Genomic DNA, 20269 nt, shown 5'->3' with positions numbered 1-20269 from the left:
ATAAAGTAAACAGAAGCGGGAAGGTGGAGTATATCAGATAGGAAACCGTCATTCACAGTTTACGCCGCGCCCACAATTTCTTTACGTTTGTTTCTGTTTAATCAGAAACTTCATCTCCCGTAACGAAGAAGGACGATGAGTGAGGAAGACATGGTTTGTCGAAATACCCATTCAATCAATGGAACAAAATGTTCTTCAGCAGTACACGCACAATCGAACCAATTATTTCTATGCTTCGAAAAGCATTAATAGAGACTTTTTTTTTTTTTTTTTTTTTTGTAAATTTTGGAAAATAAAATATTAAGCGCATTTTGAATTTCCGCTTTCTACCGCCACATAAAATAAATTTTCTTAACACAATAATAAATCTTACTCTTTAAAACTGTGTAATGCTTTAACGAAATATATTCTTTAAAAATCTTTAAAATTGTGTAATGCTTTAACGAAATATATTCTGTATTAAATAACCACACCAGTGGTCGAAGGGTTTAAACCATGAAATACTAGTAGTATGATCTGAGTTAGATCACTGGCGAATGGACCGGCAGTATAGTTGGTTTTATCTAAGGAGAATATGATCCAGCTTCTTTTTAAAAGTCCTCAACGAAGGCATCCCTTCTCTTAGCCAGATAGCCCTAGTATGTGTCTCTTTCAAATAACGTATATTAATATTGAGAAAAACAATATTTTGTTATTAATTCACGTTCTATTTTTTGATAAAATTTTATTTTCGTTTACAGTTACATTTCAGTTTTTAATTCTCCGTTTTAATTACATGCAACTATATGTGTATATGCATATATATCCCTCACAATTCAATGTTTTTCTTTTCTTTGCTATTATTTATATTAATATATTAAAAACTACAAAAATAACTGTCATCCTATATTTATTTTAAAATGCTAACTAAGAAGTCTAAAGGTTAAGGCAGATTTTGAATAAGATTCTGTCTTACAGATACTTCTTTAATGCCGCCATTATGCTGAAGATTAGTAATCCTGGTAAATAAAAACAACAGTGATAAAACAGTGCCTGAATTAAATATAATATTTCAATATTTAATTCAGGCAACATATAAAATAAAATTGGACGTCATTAGACAATCATTAGTCATTTAAATCTGGAACATGAAAATCAAACAGTTCGATACAGTGAATGCGACAAGGCCAGTGATTTGATGAGAATTTCATATCCATTATTTTAGTACTCCTGTGGCAATTCATTGCAGGAGAAAGAAATGTTCTTACTATCTGAGCCTTTTCAATGTCGAAAGCAAGTAAATTTGTTTAGATGAAAGGGAAGAAAGACGAAAGAAGCCTTCGCCTCTCATAGCAATATGTTTATTCATCAAAATACGAGTATCAAGTTCTTAAATGTGATTTTCCGCTCTTTATTTACCCCATTTGAGAGGAAAGGATGGTGGCTATGGAAAGGGAATTCGAAAACCACTCATTCGTCTCACTCACTCACTTCACAAATACCCGCTCTTCAGATTTCGGCCCCAGATAATATCCCTCTTTCTCTCTCTCCCTTATAAAATGGAAGCGGAAGATGAACAGTGGATCAGCAAACACTCATCTCCGAAAAGTATACAAAACCCGCTTGCTCTATGGAGTGTGTGCGTAAAAGGGAATAGTTTCAAATAAATGATGAGATTCTACTTGGCTTGTTTGGAAACGATTTCACCGCCATGGAGGATTCGAAAGCGAATGCTTGCTACCGTTCGTCCTCTCTTAAAGCGGATCTATTAATCAATACTTCGATAAAGGAGGAGGAATTTGTTTATCTGGCGTAATGGCATTCCAGCCGCTGCAATTTCCACTTGCAAAGCGATCGAGAGAAACCGAGCCGCATAATGCCAGCTTACTATAATTATCACTTTAACCTCCGGCCTTAGCTCTGTTTTGAAGGGAGGGAAAGGCTTTCCTATATTCATAAAACACAGGATTATTTGCTCGAGAGAGAATTTTTAAACTCTCATTTCCACAAATTTTCTTACCATCTTTCTATACGTACATATATCCGCATACTTGAAATAATATTAATTAGAACAGCTCACTAAGTAACGCGGGAATTTATAAACATCATAAAACAAAGGAAAGGGAGCCGTTATACAAGGCCAATAAAAATTCAGCAATTTGTTTACTTTTCTGGTAATTGATAGAGCCAATCAGTTTCGCACACGTATCTTCAGTACACATAAATTTCTGTTTCTTAGTCATGCATGATTTTTGTGTTTTCTTAGTGCCTTTTATGTAAAGCAATTTTCAGTTAGTTTTTCATGTAAAGGTATACAATGAGATGGCTATACAGTCTCTCGGGAATGATGCACAAAGTACTGTTATCTTCTAAAAATGTACAGTGCCGATCCTAGACCATCAGCTGCTCACATGCAAATTTAAATTAGTCGCCCTTTTTTAGAGAAATATAATATGTTTGATAATCATTTCGCCGCCCACGTGCAATGCACCATCTTGCCCCCTGCTAGGATCGGCCCTGTACATATGTATGTAATTTCGTTCATTTTATATGTACCGAATGTAGCTATATTATTAATTTCGTTAGGAAATTAAACGCAGAATTCATCAGTACCCAGTAAGTACTATAGTTTTTAAAATCCTACAGATTTTATTCTACAAAATGTAATGCGAATGGTTTCCCTCGAAAATCCTTTCGATCCAAGTTCTGCAAGAAAATAACATTGAATCAATGAATCAGGAAGCAAAAAGCAGTCATCTACCCCCTAATTTTTCTTTCTTTTTTCTTTTTCTTTTTTTTTTTTTTTTAATGTTTCATTATTTAAGAGCACTCTTTTTCGTTCTTTCGCATTTTAAAACAAAGTCTAATGATATTGAATATATTATTATATGCACAAAAGGGAATTTAAAAGCCTCCCGATGGTTTTCATTCAATCATGTATGTGAAATGAGCGTGTTAAGTTGCCTGTGTGTTGCGAGAAATAACTCAAGTCACTCACTCATTGCTTTAACTAGCACAGAAATGTAAATGCACTGCAATATATAATTCTGCTAAAAAGTACTCAGTGCGTTAATTTCTACCTTTAACTGTAAATAATTATCAAATTGATCGAAAGGTAATGGCAGCGTTGAGAAAGATAAAACCCGCTTGAGATAAAATCGAGAAAAATATTACTGCATAAATTTAATAATTTATATAGTATTTATAAATTTTTATGACTATTTCCTATCATTCAAGTAAACTTTCAATCTCGCTTTTAAAGAACTCTTTTGCTTTTGAGTAAAATATTTGTCTATTATATTTGGCATCTTATTTACTGAAATAGTTCTCATCAAAAGAATACGTTTCAATGGCATAAACTGTTCAAAACTGAAGGTGACAATATTGGGACTTCTAAGTTGGTGAATAAAAATTTTCCATTACTAATTTTTTCCTCGTCATTCTTGCAATATGTGATTTACTCATTATATCTCTAAGGAATCACTTATAGATCGGTCGATTAGTGTATGCTGCTTGGTAGATTAATCCGTGTCCAATTATTTAATAGGTGATATATCTAAAAGATGATAGTTTTCCTATCAGTTTAAAATAGTCTACATTTTCCATATCGCATTACAAGAAACGACACCTTTTTTCAATACAGTTCTGGTTATCAGTAAGATTTGGTTTCTCTTTTAAATTCAGTTACAATCTTTTTGATATAATATTAGCATAAAAATTCCTTTACTCAGCTCCATTCAAAATATGCCTTGAGAAAGGCTCTATTCCATTTCTTGAGAACAGAGAAGTGCAAATCGATATTAATTGGTGATGATTTTTAATTGTGAGTTCAACTGCAACACTAACAACACCATAATTTTTTTTTTCATATTTATATATGTGATCTATAGCTGTTCACCAAGTGCAGTGAAGTTGTGTTCGCTTTTCTTTAACAGTCGCACGGAAGGTGTCTCTTCTTTACAAGTGATATGCACATTCAGTTTATTATTTTCCAATTCACTTCGTAGCCTATTTTCCAATTCACTATGGGTTTACCATGAAGTTTGAAATATGCTTTGGAATACCTCATATCACATTTAGAACTGATATTCACCGATAGCAAAGAATACGCATCCATCTGGTTTTTATAACATTTTCAAAGCACAATATGGAGAATTCTCAGATTTATATATCATTTACATATGCATAAAATGATTAACAAAATGCCCCAAAAATAATCAAGTGTTAATTCAGTGAAGTTGGAAAAGAAAGGACATATGATCAAGATTAAATTAATCTACGCAGATTTCGATAACAGTATCATTTTATTATACTTCTGTGATCTCGAATTTTGGCAAGGTAGAGTTTTACATTACCCTCCAATCACCCTATTCCTGACATTTTTCAATGATATGAGAAATAGTTCACACATTTAGTTTAAATAAGCAATGTGGTGCGCTGCATACTAATCCATTGTACACGTTTCTTCATTAAACGGATGTACCGATCGCCAATCTTATGTTTGAGAAAGATATCTACAAAAATCTACGTTGTTTGTGAACGTTCGTTGTATTCAATAGAGTGGATTTTATAAGGCAAAAAGCTCTACATAATCTCTAACAATAATCATCAAAATAGCATTTAATTTTAGATATAAAAAAAAGCCTTCCAATAAAATCTTTATATGATTAAAAACTAAACTCACTGGTGTAACAGCCCTAATGGGCCAAGGCCTTTCAATTAGAAAACCTATACCTAGGTGACTTATTATATTATCAGTTACCATAATACATTGTATAAATATTTAAGAAGATTAATTTAAGGTTAACTTGGTTTCTTCTTCTCTTTATTTGCCTACGCTTCGTTTCAAAGTACCAAAATTATTAAATACAATTAATTCTATTTCTTCTCTCTTTTCCCCTCTCTCTCTATATATTTATAATATAATTTTTTAAAAATTATATGTAATTTTTTAAAAATTTATATGTATTTAAAATATCTAAGAATTTTTTTTTAAAGGGGGGGAAGAAAAAAATGCAAAATTAATGTTTGAAGTCAGCATGTAAATATTTCGCACGCCATTAGAAACAGAGAAGATAAACATCTGTTTCAGTTGGATCAAAAGTGTAAGGAAATTCATTCTCCATGCTTTGGGAATTATAAGGTCAGCTGAAGTGCAATAACTTGGACTACAGTGTCCATTCCTGTGTCTGAACACATTTTTGTTTACTTTAATATCAAATGCGATATTAAATATATAGTTTGGAACTACAGCAGTGATCCAGACATACAAAAGACCATCCATCTACCTTTTCCGAAACATGATTATTATTTGGGAGACAGAAGGGTGGAGCAGCTCACGACGAGTGTGAGGAAAGGATTACGGCATTGGGGAGGCATTACGGCCACCGAATCCGGGAATGTCAGTTCCACCTGCACGACTGGTCTATTTTTGGAGAAAGGACTGAGAGAAAAGGATTAACGTTACTTCTTGGTAATGGCTGGCCACCTGCGACTGACATCACAATTAGTAAGCAGACAAAAACCCATAACGCCTGCCAGAATGGAATGCGAAATAAGAAATAAGCTTCCAACATCGCAGTATCTCAAATCAAAATTTAAGCAAAATATTACTTCCGAAAAAGGAACATCATACTATCTCTCTCTTGAAATACAATGACTCATTTTATTTGAAGTTTACACCCAAAAAATATACTACAGAAATTAAAATCTAATTGATACACATATATATATCTTGCAACTATAATTTAATTGGAATCTTTATATTCGAAAATTTTTTCCGAGATGAATATTTGAAATGAAGTAAAAATTCAAATTGCAATTTTAACGTGAATTTTGTATGAGGATTCGCATATTGCTTCTAAGTCAAAACCACGAATCTGTACTTTTGGTGTTTTCGCCTAAACGCGTGCCAAATGAAAATCATCCACATTATCTGATAAGTATTAAAAGAATACCTAATTTAAAAGTCATTGCTCTATTTCATCTAAAAGGTTTCGACAAATTCTTTTGCAAAATCCGATTTTATATATTTGTGATTTTACGATTTTGCATATTCATGATTTTGGCTTGGCTTTGACGATATCACTGACACCAAAATTAGGAATTTGCAAAATTGTTATTTCGAGAAAGGTATGGACACGCATTTTATTTTGAGAAGAATAGAATTATGACTTCCATATAATAATTCTCTTATGCATCTCTGTCTTTTAGTATAACGGAAATCCTCGGATGCATGAATATGAAGATGGCGAAACATACACTCGGTAATGCAGAACGTGATAATCGCTTGTAAAAATATCTTTAACATATATAATTTCTCAAACATTACTACATAAAATTAATTATATGTTTACAAGCTTTTTGAGATACTGCGAAGCACAATAAGAGTTGATTCTAATCTTTAAATCAAGAAATTTTAAATAGCTGTGCACTTGTGCAGCAGTTCAGCGTTATAGCTTAGCATTTTCAGGCACTGGCCACTACTAAAGGTTGGAAGCGGTTCTCACTTTATTATGGCAGCACCTAACAGGTGGGCCACCGTTGCTATCTTTGAAGGGATAGACAATTTACATCCATGCCTTCTCAGAGGTACTTGAGTACTTCATCCATGCCTTCTCAGAGGTTCTTCGGTACTGCAGTCGAAGTCGCTAACCACTTTCTCGGTCTGAATACTTTCAAACGAAGACATAAAACTTAATTAAATCTTATAAATAGCACTACCTATCAAATCTAATTTCAATTACGTATGTTTTACGGCTTATATTCAGTGACAAAGTAAAATTATCTCATTTCCCTCTTGTTTGTATGCTAGGTTTTTTTCGTGCGATTGCTCTTTTTCAGTTCACTGCAAAAATTTTACGCCAAGGAATTTCTACGTGGCCCCCATCAGCAAACTAAAGGGTGAAGTGGGAAGTGGGTGGTGAGAAGACCAAAGCACTATCGGCGACCCGGCAACCGGGTGCAGCCGACAGCTCCGAGATATTTCATTCAATTGCAAGAGGCTTCCATTTAAGTGTCACGGATCACGGATCCGTTGCTATATACGCCGCATTGAGCCGGATAACCGATCCGTATTTCATTTCCATGAGTTATATCGCTCACCAGGCTAGTTGCTAAGGTCCACCCCTCTCTTCCGCTTGATACCCTCCTCCGGATCAATCTGTCACCAACACTCGCTTATCAATCTCTCCTCTTGCTGGCTCTTTTTTAAATTTCATTTATCGCGATAGGTTGCGAATTTTTTCTATTAATTTTTTTTTTATTTATTTAGAAGGCTGTTATCGGTTACTTGTCCGATTAAATTAACTTATGTTTCAATTGCTGATGACGGCAAACTGCGGGGAGACATTCTTTATCACGGTATGAGGCCGATATCGCTGTCAGTATTCACATTCGCTTATCAAGACTACATTACTATCTTTTCTAGAGAGGCTGAAACGATTCTGCGCAAGATAATTAACAAATTAATAAGCACAAAATCTGACAGATAGAAAGGATAGAAAATGAAAAGACATTTTTGTATCACACACACACACATTGAAAAATGTGAAGGTCAAATAAAAATTACAGGATCTGAAAATTATATTTAATTTTCTGATAGTCACCGACGGAATCTGGCAATTATATTTGCGAGTTAAAGAAATTTTAATGTTTAATGCTTTATTAATCCCCCCCCCGAAAGTAGTTTAAGCCTGTCGTTCCAACTTTGCTTTCTTGTACTTTAACATTTTGTTCAAAGAATAAGAAGTACAAAGGGAGAGCGATTACCAGTTAATCTAAACTTCCCTTTTATATAAGCCAACATTATAAAGTCATGGAAGCTTAAACTGCCAATCATTTGAACTGCTTGACTTTATCCTACATTTAACAGAATAATTCTAATGCCTTATTTCAATTTTTATCCACTTTTTCAGAGAACTCAGTAATTCAGCAGTTAATTATAACAACTCGACAAGTAATTTTGATCGCGACGTAATAGATTTTCAAATATATATACAGTGGTGGCCAAAATTGTGGACACTTTTGGAAATTTTTATGTTTTTGAACTTTGTATGCTTATAGAAAATGTTACGTTTCGCAAAATGCAAACTTGTATATATTATTTTAAAGAGAATTTATTACTGAATTCAATACAAAACACAAAATTAAATTATTTGCAATACAAAAAAAGTTATATGTACTTTAATATAAATAAAAAACACAGTTATGAAGTGGTTTGTAATGTCTAGCTTTCCTGGCCAATCACTGTTCTTGTTCTAAGAACCAATCAAATGTTAGTAACTGCCACTAGAAGCTGACATCATGTTTACACTTGAATGCTTTGTTTTGTAGAAGGAGAACCCGTTTCTTATACACTGCTATTACAAGTAGGGATTTTTTTTAAAAATTTTTAATATTTAGTCAAGAAGCAATGACATCAAATAAAAGAGCAGATTGGACACCTAGAAAGAGATGTAATATTATTGTGTTACGAGAAAGTGGTCTTTCCTATGCTGAAATTGCAAGACAGGTGGGTGGTTCAGTGACTACATCTGGAGTCCGAAAGTTTTGTTTAAGATATCAGGAGCCAAATTCAATAAAAAACAAAGAAGGAAAAGGCCGAAAAAGGTGCACCACATCTATTGATGACAGAAGAATAAAAAGACTATGTCTTCAAGATAGAAAAATGTCATCAGCGGCCATCAGAAGTGATCTGAATGATGCTGGTGTTTCTTTCAGTTCAAGAACAATCAGGAGAAGATTAACAGATGTTGGACTGAGAGGTAGAATTCCACGAAAAAAGCCTTATCTTAATTTTCAGCAACGAAAAAAATGACTACAGTGGGTAAAGGAACACATTAGTTGGACAGATGATCAGTGGTCACAAGTTATATGGAGTGATGAAACTAAGATATCGTTATTCGGTAGTGATGGGCGAAAATATGTAAGACGTAGAATAGGAGAAGAGCTACATCCTGACTGCATTCAAGCAACTGTGAAGAACTCAGTTAGTGTTATGATTTGGTCATGCATGTCAGCAGATGGTATTGGTCGCCTTCATGTCATCGATGGGACACTGAATGCCAGAAAATACATTGACACTATTCTAGAACCAAAACCTTCCATCAGAGATCTCTTTCCCAACAATGCTTCGTTTATTTTTCAGCAGGATTCTGCTCCTTGCCACACGGCCAAAATATCGAAAGAGTGGTTTCGTACAAAGAGCATTAAATTGTTGTCATGGCCAGGAAACAGTCCTGACCTCACTCCTATCGAAAACTTGTGGCACCGTTTGAAAACTCCTGTCGAATGAGGCGCCCATCAAATAAAAGAGAACTAATTGAGGCTATAATTGTTTCCTGGTATCGTGTAATAACGAACGAAGAGCTTAAAACTCTTGTCAGCTCAATGAGACGTCGATGTGAAGCTGTAATCAAAAATAAAGGGTACCCTACTAAGCACTGATAACTCACTGCAATCATCACTATCTAATGCATATCGATAACTATTATCGTTTAACTTCTTTTGTATTGCAAATAATTGAATTTTGTGTTTTGTATTGAATTCAGTAATAAATTCTCTTTAAAATGATATATACAAGTTTGCATTTTGTGAAACGTAACGTTTTCTATAAGCATACAAAGTTCAAAAACATAAAAATTTCCAAAAGTGTCCACAATTTTGGCCACCACTGTATATATATTCAGGAATTTAGTTATCTCCTAATTTTTGTTCTTTTGCTATACCATTCATATCTAAATAATTTTAATATTGCTTTATCAGAATTGCTCAAAAAATACACTGTTAAGTATTTCATTCCTGGATGATTAATTTTAGTTAAAAAATAGGGAGCTTACCGCTTACAGATTATGTGTACTGAAATGTCGGATACAGTCAGTAGCCTTGCTGGCAAGCGTTAAGCCTAATTGATCCAGTTGCAAATTTCTTCAGAGCGTGCGTGGTGTTTTGTCCTAATCAATTTAAATCCTTAAACCTCTCAACTACGAGTTCTCGTAGTGGGCGTAACTAGACTCCCACTCTGTGAAGGGTGGGTGGAAATCTGCGACGCCATGTATGCACACGATAAATGTAGCAGATCCATTTAAATGTAAATTTTATGTCTTATAACGGCTTTGATTTTACAGCCAGTATGTGACTAGTTTATATAGAGTAATACAATGCTTATTTAGCTATGATTTTAGGTATCTAGCTACATTATATGCGTGAGGTTTCATACTTGGGAGATTTTTTATTCGTTTATTCATTTCATTATTTTAATACAAATCCGTAGCTGAAAAATGTTCATGAAATTTAACGATTTATGATTGATGCCTCGCGATAAATTATTACTTTAGTTGTGATCAGTAATGCGATTCTTTTACTTGATACATTAAATTAATTTATTTAAGTAACTTATCAAAAGCTGTATTAATTTATCATTAGTATGTTGTTGATTAACAAGCACAGTTGTTTTTCAGTTATATGTATTTGTTATTTTGACTCCGTGTATAAACTTATAAGTTCTAATAAAAATTAAATTGGATTTTGTACTCGTATACTCTAGTTCCAAGCTCTACATATTTAGAACTTTAAAGCCCAAAGTGGAATAAATATATAAATTAAGACATTCCGATTTACAGAAAGGATGACTCTATCCTCCACAAAAAGTATATAAATAAAACAACAACAATTTAAATATTTCATATTTATGCAAAACGATATGATTTCCATTACTAGATTCAGAACATACGATTAAAATACCATCTTTTAAAAGCTCATCGTTATACTGTCAAAAATTACACAAACATTTTTCAGTTACAAATTATCGTACAAATTCGATATATAATTCGATAACATTTGGTGACATTAAAATATATACAACATTCAGACAAGTGTATGTTTTTAACTATATTTTTATTTTCATAATTGTGAGGAAGATAAGGAATTATAATGCATCTAATTTTCAATTCTAATCTTGATTTTTATCCCTCCTATAGAACGCACAATGCTAAAAAAATGATCTTCGTTACCGACCGCGTTATCTTTATCTGGTGATAATGACTGAAGAAACTTCTATTATCAGTCTATGCTTTTTACCTGTTGCAATGACAGTCACGAGATGGATAAATAATTCAAGTTCCTATGCATATATAACTTACTAAAATTGCGTGTGTGTTTACATATTATAACATTGTCATTTCAGGATTTTGTAATTTATCGAATATCGCTATTATAAATTTAACTCGCATATAACTTAAATGACACGATGCTATTCTACGTTTTCTCTTTTCCATAATGTTGCATACTTTTGTATAATGTTATCAATAATTATTATGCATTTCAGGAAAAACGTCTCCTCCTATTTTACATTAACATTTATTACTGTGCCTTAGAATATATTTCTCACTCTGACTTTTAAATTAATTTTCAGAAACTGCTTAGAGTTAAAATGCTTTTCTGGTTTTTCCGTATTTTAAAAAATATAACTGAAGGAAGGGTGTATTCACTCAAAAATTTAAACACACATTCGCAGTCACGACATTTACCCTATAACATTTAAATTATTATTACGAGATCTGTTCTCTAAATCTTTAGTATAATTTATTTTATTTTTATACGTTAGAGTTGAAAATTAATTTAGCAACTAATATTATTCCTTGCACATTTATATTAAAATAATGCGAAAAATGCGCATATTCATTTGACCTTTTGGGACAATAAGTTCTGGGACTAGAACAATTTAAAAATGAATGCAGAAAATAAATTTTTAAACCCGTCCAACCTTATTTTAACATCATCTTAATGTTAATATAGATGATGGTTAAGATTAAATTCAATATCAAACTCAGTTTTTCATGCGTCATGTTTTTATCACCAGAAGTGTCTGACGCTATACATCACATACATCTAATACAGGTGCTGGGTGAAGCATAAAGCAAGGCCTGCAAATTCAAATAGGCATATTAGATATCGCAGCGCATTGCTAACTGCTAAGCTTCCGTCCCAGATTGAATTCCGAGGAAGAACACCTTGGAATACATCGGCTACAGGATTTCTTTCTAATTCTACTACAAAATGAAGAATTTGCATAAATGTAGGTATGTTTCTCGCACTGTGATAAAACAACGGTATCTAAAACCATCCAATTTCGAATAACGTACGTTTTAGAATATGGGCACCTGGAAGCCCAAATTTGGAATTTGTTTTATTATTGATTTCATATTTTGTAAAATTTTAACGAATTTATATTAACAAACTCAACGATTTAAAGCGACCAATGGCAACACTCTACAGGAAAAGAAAAAAAAAAAAAAAAAAAACTTTTTATCTCCAGCGCGCGGAAGTTCTTAAGATGTGCTTCATTTAAAAATTATTTTGCGATATTGCTGTTTAACTCAATTTTATGGTTTAAGTGTGAAGAACATGATGTTTAATAAATAAAGGTAACACACAAAACGTTAATAAAACTCCCCTTTGGAAGTAACTTAAAATATGAAACCTTTCACAATTTTTTTTAATACCTGGTTCTTGTGATTTTAAATTTCGCGAATATATTTTTACACTGCTCAATTGTGTTTTGAAAAATGAATTTTTTTGACATTCATTATGCTTTCTAACGGATACGGATCGGCATTTAAACATATCTATCAATGAATTATTTGTTGATTTTTAGACGCTATCAAACAAATATTGCATTATTTTTCTGGCCAGCAAGGCTATTACGAGGCCTCCTATATTAAGACTACAGGCAAATGTGACCTCCTATATTCAGTTTTATTTATTTTATTTTATTTTTTTCATTTTTTTCATTTTTTTTTTTTACTGTTTTTTATGTAACATATATATGCTAACTTTCAGAAATAACATCATCAGAATCTGAAATCCTTTAAAAAACCATTATTTAATAGCTAGTTATATCTAGCCTTTCTTTCATATTTCGATATAAGAACACGTTTCGAATCAGCTCTTGCATGATCATAATGGACTAAATGGGTGCAGTTTTCTTTTACTTCATGCAGGAACGTCAAAGCAACTGATGTTACCTTCACATAAGCATCCATGATTAAAAATAAATAAATATATATATAAAATTCATACACATCTCATAATCAATGCAATGCGCATTTATAATTTCTAGCAACTCTGCTTCATTGGTTATTTCGAAAACGTTCTTTCCATCACGTGATTAAACACCTCGACAAAAAATGATCACGTGAGCGCAGGTTACGCTTTTATTTATTCCGCTACAAATACTAATTAGAGTTCCATCCTTTGTATTATTTATTTATTTATTCATTGCCTTTTAAATAATTTTGTCGTTAGGATGGCGAGACGAGGAAAAAACATGCTTTATAAAGAGATGCAATCTAATATGAAACGGGTAGTAATTATCGCTCCCAGAATTTCTTTTTATGGCGCGTCTAGTCATTTTCGGATTCGTTCCCCGCCTCACACTATTCGCACCTACCGATTAATTACCTCTGTTGAAGTTGTATTAGCTTGGTGCCAGCTAATCAATTCATTAGAATGGGGGAAAAGGATCGCAGTTAAACAATGAAAAAAGGAGGGAGAAAAAGACTCGATATGAAAAGAAGAAAGAGGGGGGAAAAGTTTCTTTATATGCAATTCATTAAAAATTACGAATCATCTTGCTTCAAATAAGAATATAACAAAAACAACGTTTATTCTTAATAATGAAATAATGAACTTCCTTAATTCCGCGGATTCTTCACCATACGTTTTATAATTCTGCCTTATTTTTTCCACTAGCGTTTTCAGCTCTCCCCCCTCACCAGGGAGCGGGGATAAAAATTTAGTAGCCGAAATACTTAGTATATGGTTCACAACATGCATGTAGTATAAGAAGCATAGTATATGGTTCACAACATGCATGTAGTATAAGAAGCATGTACTTCGTTTTTAATCGTTCAGTAATATAGCATAACTTGGGAAAAAAAAGTTTAAATAAAATTCTGGACGGAATGGCGAAATTCCCATTATTAGCCACGTTATCTAGCTTATTATACAGCTAAAATGCAGAAATGCAAAACATAGAAATTACTTTGGCTGGAAATATGTAACAAATCTTAAATTGGACAGCGGGATCAAAAATAATCATTCTCCTTCGTACTTCTTCCTTTAGTAAGCATTTCTGATGGAAAAGGAAGAAGTACCGACAAGATGACCGCATCTTTTCTTGTTCAGAGACATCAGGGCACCAATGGTTGACAACATGATTTCTCTAATATCTCAGTTTTGATTAAGCCAATCCCGTAGGGCAATTCTTGAATATAATTTTTGCTCATTCTTTGCTACCATTACTCAGCAGACTTTTTAAGATTTTACTTATTCCTGCCTAGTGCCGCTTGAAGATTAATCCAAATGTTCCACCACCAGTATCCAAACAACACTCCCTTGTCTTCGTAAAAAAAAGTTGATAACAAACGTTCAAACCTAACCTGGGATTTTTTTTCTCTCTTCGTCTGTACAGAACGAATCTTGTTTGTTTCGTGCCACTATGGATTAAAAATATGAATGTTTTTGAGGTCATCTACAGGACGTCCGGGAAAGAAATGGTGTAAAAGAATAACACATATATCCGAAATCAATGTGTTTAATGCATTGTGGTTTACATAGCTGAAAAAAAGAATTCAGTAAGCTCTGTTCACCGGAAAGACTGGCACGAAAATAACTTGATTTCTCCCTGTGAAGATTTAACTGCTTTTAATTTTTTTTCTGTGGTGTTCCCGGACCTGACACAGCCCGAGTTACACACAGCCCCTTAGACACAGCCCGAGTTACTAATGGCGCTCATATCACAGTGGTGTACTAAAACTTTTTGAGTAATTATTTCCAGCTATGTAAACCACAATGTAATAAACATATTCATTTTAGATATATGTGTTGTTCAGCATTTCTTTCCCGGTTATTTGAGTTTTCTTGAATTTATTTCTACAAAATAAAAAAAAAAAAGGAATTTTAAAATATAGATAGCTTTTTCTAAAAATTCATAAATAAGAGTAATTTAAAGTACAAAATGCAATAAGGAATATGAAAGTAGCTATTAAGTTATTCAATATACTGGCTCCAACAATATGCATTCGATGGTGGTAGGATTAAATCTGACAACAAACTTAATGGATACTTTCCTCCATATAGTGCTAAAGTAGTAGAAATCGAAACCTTTAAGGGTCAAACGTAAAAGACCATTTGATCCTAAGAGAGAGTTCATGCAGCGTAAAATCTTAAGCCTGATTGTAGGAGCTAAGTAATATTCCATCGGCGACGCATCGAGTACTCTGGAAGCTGGCGATTAATCTCCATGCTGAATGACTTTATGAATGAATGATTCGCCTATTCTTCTTACGGGAGAAGGGGGGGAATACAGGACAGTTTTGAAGAGATTTTAAAAGGACGATTACGTCAATCGTAAACTCTGTAATTTCGAGGACAAGTTAACTAACACGAATTCTCCTTTCTTTGTCTAACTGAAAGTTGCGCTAATCTGGTTATTGCGCTTCTCAGCAGATCCTTTGCTAAAAAAATGTGGCATCAATTGCACAAAAACAATTCAAATATTTGCAAATAAGCATCAAAAGGAACAGTGCAGCACGTATTACAGTATTTACATATTTAAGAATACATGTAATTTTATGCACTGACAATAACCGACTGCTTGTTATCAACAATAATTAGCATATTATCTAGACCAGGGGTTCTCAACCGGTGGCACGCAAGAGAAAAATAGGTGGTACGCAAAAGAAGCAAAGTATTTTTAACTGTTAAATTCAAAAATTAAAACCCTAATATCCTGATTGAGTTTTTTCACTAATAGTCGTAAATTTATGCCATCTGAGCTTTGTTCAAGAGTGGTGGCGGTAGTAGTACTTTGTAGTGGTGATACTAAAGGTTTTCAGTTTTTGTTTAGATGGTATGCGCTAGTCAAAAGGTTGAGAACCGCCGATCCAGACTATTTATAGAAAACTTAGATAAGATTATTAGGTATCTTCTTTTTTCCAAACCACTTGCCATCTGGTGTGACTGGAAGCACGTCTGGCCAGTAACGGGAGGTCCGGAGTTCGAAACCTGGTAACGGCAGTGCTGATTATCTCACATTTCCTGGTTGCAATAAATAACCTTATGACTTTAGAAGGTCTATTCAGACAAACTCGGATAGCGCCAGAAAACTGTTTCTTCTAAAGGAAAGCACTTCTTTAGGGAATGATAAGGAACCGTTGGAATGTCATCAGTATAGGTATCAGTACTTGACATTTCTTTGAAAGAATTTCCTATAGTAGTTTCTAAATTGGCTATGATTTATTTTACCGAAATTCATAATTTGAAGAAAGAACTGAACATACATTAAAGCTAATGTTGCTGGATTTTAGTGATTTAATTACTAGACCAGAGATTTATGTAACAAGTCACTTCGCGCTTGATACATTCAAAAGTGGTAAGAATTCTTTAGTTCGGATAATAAAAATTGACAACTTATGCACAAGAAAATAAAAAATTTGTCACCATAAATTTAAATGTAAAACTAATGCACACTGTTGTTGAAATCAATAAAATGATTTATAGTAATTAAAAAGTGTAGAAATAATAATTTAAAGTTTGTTATTGTGGCTAACTCATTCGGCTGGCCTAACTAGAACAAGCCCACGAATTTTGCAATGCCAAGGAGTACAAGATTACATTTGTCGTTGGCACCATATAGGCGACAGTACGACTTTGTCCAGTTCCACACCAATTTTGAGAGAGTGCACGCCGAGGTGGGACAATCGAGGATTTCCCACTCCTCTTCCCTTACTACCAAACCACACGAGAGGACTATCGGTTTGGCATATATTTAGTGCTTCCCATGCCGCAAGATATATACACATTTACAATATCCATGCTTTCTCTGGGATTCGAACGCGAGCATTTCGGAAGGTAGTCAAAGTCACCAATCACTTTCTCGTTGGGCGGCATAATTCAAAGTAAATCATACTTTTTGATTTAATTTCTATTGCCCCTTGGGAAATTTTATTATATTAGATCCAACTTTTTTAATATACGAATCTAAGCATCGGTAGCTGAAAATGCACGCAAGACTTCATTCGTCAACATTTGGCATCAGCTGCTGGCGCAGTACGCTATTTTTCATCGCCAAATTTCCCCGCGGATCCCATACAACACTCAGAAGTAAAATGAAACTCAGTACCATACTAAACGACGTGAAAAGGCAATAAAAGCAAAGTGGATCGATGAGAAAGTACACATTTAAAAAAAAACTTATGAGTGCTTTTGAGAGCAAATACAAAAATGAAGCGCTCTTTAAGAGGATCAATAATAAAGAAGAAAAACCACTCTTCTGTCGTCCATTTTCGAAACGGAGGTTTTCATTCCTTTATTTATTTGCGTTACTTCTCAACAAAGAAAATATAAAATTGTACCCGAAATGTAAGCAAACGTGAATCAAACAAGCGGCTCTCTCTCTTCTCCCCCCCTTTTTTTTTTTTGAAGTTAGTGGGCAAACAAGGCTCAGTAAAATGAAAGAATTGGACAAGAAATTTTCTTTTAAGTTAAACACGCACTTAAATTCCTTTTCTGTTCGTTTTTTTCTTTAATCTCAAACGACAAAGGAGGAATATCGAACAACAGATGTAACATGACAACGGCGGGTCAAAAGAATAATAAATAAAAATTGCGGAAAGGCGCAGAGTAACAAAAAGAATTGTTTGGCTGACTTCGCCGCTGGAGAAATGCATTCCAACTTAGCGATTTTAAAGTTTAATTTTTTATTTACTTTCTATTTTGCGAAATCAATACCTTTCAGAGGGAAAGTAATAGGAAGACCCCCCGAGTGACAGAAATAGCGAGTGCAAGAATGGACTTAATGAATCGAATAGTTCTTATTTGAGAACATTCATTACCATATACAGGTGACACTTCACACAACATTACTCCCCCTCCCGGGGAAAAAAAAAAAAAAAAAGATCTTTGCACTTAAACCATAAAATTCAGTTCAATAGCAATATCGCAAAATAATTTTAAAATGAGCGTATCTTCAGAATTTCCGATACACAGTTCCGCGCCGTTGGAGATAAAAAGGTTTTTTTTTTTTTTTTCTTAGTAGAGTGTTGCCATGGCTCGCTTTGAAATCCTTGAGTTTGTTAATGAAAAATTCGTTAAAGTTTTACAAAATATGAAATCGATCATAAAATAAACTCCAAATTTCAAATTTGGTCTTCCACATGACCATATTCGTAGGAGGATTACGCCATTCAAAATTCGATGACTCTATGTACCGTTGTTTTATCACAATGCGAGAAATATACATACATTTATGAAGATTTTCCATTATTTAATTTCTTCAAATATAATGCAGGACTCTAACATTTGGTGGCAACAGTTTGAAAAGTGAAACGGACATTTATAGTGATTCAAAGCAAAACGAAAACAATAGTTCTTCAGGGACAAAGCCCCTTTGGACTAAAAACTAATAGAACATTTTTTTTTTAAATATTCCTTTCTCAAAACTACGATAATACAGAACTATCAATATATTTTTCAAACAGAAACACAGAAAATTTATTTGAATGCAAATTGGTTTTTTTAGAGAAGGTTGCGTGTTCCCTACGAAATGCATTTGAACTGTTTATGCCACGGGCTATTCATTGCCAGCAAAAAGTATCCTGTTTTGCTGATTATAATACTTCCTTGTTTACCACCTACCTTACTCACTTGATTCTTCGTATTGCAGATGGACGGGAAGAAAAGCCCAGAGTATAAGATTGGGAACCTCCCATCAGCACTCTGATGTAAGCATAATGAATTTTTCCATCAATCTTTTAGATCTGTTGAATTTCCTTTAAATATGCAAATGATGTGGCTTCTATATTAACTTGTGGTGGAATGAAATTCGTTTCACAGACTCAGATCTTAGGCAGAATTTAATAAACTTTTATTTCCAGTTATACGTTTTATGATGCAAGTCGGCAATTTATTACGGGAAAACCCCACGTACCTGACATACTCATATATAGTCATACACCTAACCATAAACGATGAAAGAGCTGAATATTAGTTGGGGAGTCAAAATATTTGAAATTGTTACTAATTATGTCTCAAAACATATCCCATCTTTTTGTCTTGCCCAAATTAAAATCTTATTTGTCCACGTCTCTTAAATGGATGTCATGAATTTGAACATAAAAATACAGTTTTAAATATATATCAGTTTCTATTTTTTTTTTTTTTTTCCATAAAAAGAAATGCAACGTTCAGGAGTTACTAAAATTTTTAAATTATCACAATTTACCGAAAAAGAATATTATGTAAACAAAAATAATGACCAAATTCATTCTTTTTAAGACCTTAGAAAGGCAACATTCCATACGTGGAAGTCTTGCATAGAAATTATTTATACTGAATTAGGTGAATGAAAATAATTTTTAGAAAGAAAAAAAAACACCAATTTTTAAGGCACTTTCGGTTAGATATTTTGTTTCACTAAAATTGGTTAAATGCCAATAACTGTAATCATAAAAATTTCAGTGATTTCTGTATAAAAGAAATACGCCACTTTTTTTTTCTCAATAAGGAAAAAACGTAAGAAATTTATGGCCTCAAGATTAAAAATAAATGTTATTAGGATTTCGTTTTTAAAGTGTGCCCCCATCTTAAAATCTGAAACCTCAAAGAAATATGTAGTTAATTTATACAGATTCTTTCATAATTTTGATTTTTTTAAACTTTAATCTACTTTTAATAGTATCAAAACATAACATTTTTTTTATGTCCATATTTGGAATTTCCGAAATATCTTCTTACATCACTTAAGAAACAGATGTAGATTTTAAATATGTGAAAGAGAAAAAAATTCAACCTTTATTTCTTTTCCCTTGATCCTTTCCTTGCAGTTAAAATTGCGCTTTAATTATAAATTGAAGTTATTAACAGATACCAGACGACGAGAAAGTGAATTAAGAGATTCAATTTAAGTCGCTTTAGTCTATTTAATCAGATTACAATACTTGAAATATGTTATGAATTTTACACTAAGGAAGAAAATCTATGTTAGAAGGTAATCATTTACAAGAATCATCTTTATCTAATTCGCAAATATTTTCTTTTGTGAAGATTGCATTGACGAGGTCTCTCTCAGTTGATTACATGATTACAAAAATACGAAATTTTAACAGAGAACATTAAAATATTACTAAAATGCAACATATGTATAAAAACTTGTTATGAATTATGAAATAAAATAAATTTTAGAAGCCATTACAATTAGCTATCAAACACGAATGAAAACATAATTCTA

General features: G+C 33.0%; 1 protein-coding gene and 1 long non-coding RNA gene across 8 annotated transcripts in view; one reads left to right on the top strand and one right to left on the bottom strand.

Annotated features, from left to right (window-relative positions):
* Window positions 1–20269, bottom strand: part of Ssdp (Sequence-specific single-stranded DNA-binding protein) — a 377018-nt gene that overhangs the window by 131331 nt on the left and 225418 nt on the right. The gene's annotated exons all lie outside the window — the stretch shown is intronic.
* Window positions 1–20269, top strand: part of LOC118193933 (uncharacterized) — a 66461-nt gene that overhangs the window by 22075 nt on the left and 24117 nt on the right. Inside the window, exon 2 of one of the 2 annotated variants that reach the window (XR_004759021.2) lies at window positions 18707–18764. The exons of the other annotated variant lie outside the window; for it this stretch is intronic. This is a non-coding gene — a long non-coding RNA (uncharacterized LOC118193933). The remainder of the gene's footprint in view (window positions 1–18706; window positions 18765–20269) is intronic. 2 annotated transcript variants of the gene reach the window in all.

Source organism: Stegodyphus dumicola, chromosome 9 (assembly GCF_044657685.1).
Source record: "Stegodyphus dumicola isolate Sdum_Otavi_A_Nest chromosome 9, ASM4465768v1".
Classification (NCBI taxonomy): domain Eukaryota; kingdom Metazoa; phylum Arthropoda; class Arachnida; order Araneae; family Eresidae; genus Stegodyphus; species Stegodyphus dumicola.
Note: the sequence above shows the minus strand (reverse complement) of the source record. Positions and strands in the feature narration are given on the sequence as shown.